The following is a 2,573-nucleotide window of genomic DNA, read 5'->3' on the forward strand; positions in this document are numbered from 1 at the left end:
GATAAGCTGCCGCTCACCGGCGGCCCGTCAGCCGCTGCGGGATGGCGACACTTTGCCGAACTTGCCGGGGTCCAGGCCGATAATATAGTGTGCGCCAGCGCCGGGGCTTTCCAACGAGCCCTCCCTGACCGAAATCGGACACGGGAGTCCAGAGCGATAGGCGTTCGACTGCCGGCCGGCCAAACACAGGCAATCCCCCGCCGTTGCGGACCCGCTCCAGGACAACCGGGTCCAAACGCCCGCCTCGTTACACGCACGAAAACACCGGGCTCGATTCGGAGCGACGGGCACCCGGCTTCCCGGTGTCGGACCGACTCCGTTCCGGTACCCTTGGATGCCCCTTGCCCCTGGCTTGCTAGGACAGCCGGCGCGTCAAGGTGGGCCCCCGCGGCTCCGGCTCAGCAGTCGGAAAGCGGTCTCCAGCCAACGGCTGTACCTCGGCCGGGGAAAGGGGCAGCTACACAAGCCCGCTACTGGTCTGTGCGGCCCCGCCACCCCGTTCAGTGGCAGTTGACCCCGACCGGATCGGACTTTCCTTCCCGAAGTTATCCCCGATAAGCTGCCGCTGACCGACGGGGCGGCAGCCGCTACGGGACTGCGACACTTTCCCGAACTTGCCGGGGTCCAGGCCGATAATATAGTGTGCGCCAGCGCCGGGGCTTTCCAACGAGCCCTCCCTGACCGAAATCGGACACGGGAGTCCGGAGCCAAAGGAGTTCGACTGCCGGCCGGCCAAACACAGGCAACCTCCCGCCGTTGCGGACCCGCTCCCGGACAACCGGGTCCAAACGCCCGCCCTGTTACACGCACGAAAACACCGGGCTCGATTCGGAGCGACGGGCACCCGGCTTCCCGGTGTCGGACCGACTCCGTTCCGGTACCACTGGATGCCCCTTGCCCCTGGCTTGCTAGTACAGCCGGCGCGTCAAGGTGGGCCCCCGCGGCTCCGGCTCAGCAGTCGGAAAGCGGTCTCCAGCCAACGGCTGTACCTCGGCCGGGCCAAGCGGCAGCTGCACAAGCCCGCTACTGGTCTGTGCGGCCCCCCCACCCCGTTCAGTCGCAGTTCACCCCAACCGGATCGGACTTTCCGTCCCGAAGTTATCCCCGATAAGCTGCCGCTGACCGACGGGGCGGCAGCCGCTACGGGACTGCGACACTTTCCCGAACTTGCCGGGGTCCAGGCCGATAATATAGTGTGCGCCAGCGCCGGGGCTTTCCAACGAGCCCTCCCTGACCGAAATCGGACACGGGAGTCCGGAGCCAAAGGAGTTCGACTGCCGGCCGGCCAAACACAGGCAACCTCCCGCCGTTGCGGACCCGCTCCCGGACAACCGGGTCCAAACGCCCGCCCTGTTACACGCACGAAAACACCGGGCTCGATTCGGAGCGACGGGCACCCGGCTTCCCGGTGTCGGACCGACTCCGTTCCGGTACCACTGGATGCCCCTTGCCCCTGGCTTGCTAGTACAGCCGGCGCGTCAAGGTGGGCCCCCGCGGCTCCGGCTCAGCAGTCGGAAAGCGGTCTCCAGCCAACGGCTGTACCTCGGCCGGGCCAAGCGGCAGCTGCACAAGCCCGCTACTGGTCTGTGCGGCCCCCCCACCCCGTTCAGTCGCAGTTCACCCCAACCGGATCGGACTTTCCGTCCCGAAGTTATCCCCGATAAGCTGCCGCTGACCGACGGGGCGGCAGCCGCTACGGGACTGCGACACTTTCCCGAACTTGCCGGGGTCCAGGCCGATAATATAGTGTGCGCCAGCGCCGGGGCTTTCCAACGAGCCCTCCCTGACCGAAATCGGACACGGGAGTCCGGAGCGAAAGGCGTTCGACTGCCGGCCGGCCAAACCCAGGCAATCTCCCGCCGTTGCGGACCCGCTCCCGGACAACCGGGTCCAAACGCCCGCCCTGTTACACGCACGAAAACCCCGGGCTCGATTCGGAGCGACGGGCACCCGACTTCCCGGTGTCGGACCGACTCCCTTCTGGTACCACTGGATGCCCCTTGCCCCTGGCTTGCTCGGACAGCCGGCGCGTCAAGGTGGGTCCCCGCGGCACCGGCTCAGCAGTCGGAAAGCGGTCTCCAGCCAACGGCTGTACCTCGGCCGGGCCAAGAGGCAGCTACACAAGCCCGCTACTGGTCTGTGCGGCCCCGCCACCCCGTTCAGTCGCAGTTCACCCCGACCGGATCGGACTTTCCGTCCCGAAGTTATCCGCGATAAGCTGCCGCTGACCGACGGGGCGGCCGCCGGAACGGGACTGCGACACTTTCCCGAACTTGCCGGGGCCCAGGCCGATAATATAGTGTGCGCCAGCGTCGGGGCTTTCCAACCAGCCCTCCCTGACCGAAATCGGACACGGGAGTCCGGAGCCAAAGGCGTTCGACTGCCGGCCGGCCAAACCCAGGCAATCTCCCGCCGTTGGGGACCCGCTCCCGGACAACCGGGTCCAAACGCCCGCCCTGTTACACGCACGAAAACACCGGGCTCGATTCGGAGCGACGGGCACCCGACTTCCCGGTGTCGGACCGACTCCCTTCTGGTACCTATGGATGCCCCTTGCCCCTGGCTTGCTCGGA

This window comes from Somniosus microcephalus, unplaced genomic scaffold, assembly GCF_052327205.1.
Source record: "Somniosus microcephalus isolate GS21.2 unplaced genomic scaffold, FLI_Smic_1.0 scaffold892, whole genome shotgun sequence".
Lineage (NCBI taxonomy): Eukaryota > Metazoa > Chordata > Chondrichthyes > Squaliformes > Somniosidae > Somniosus > Somniosus microcephalus.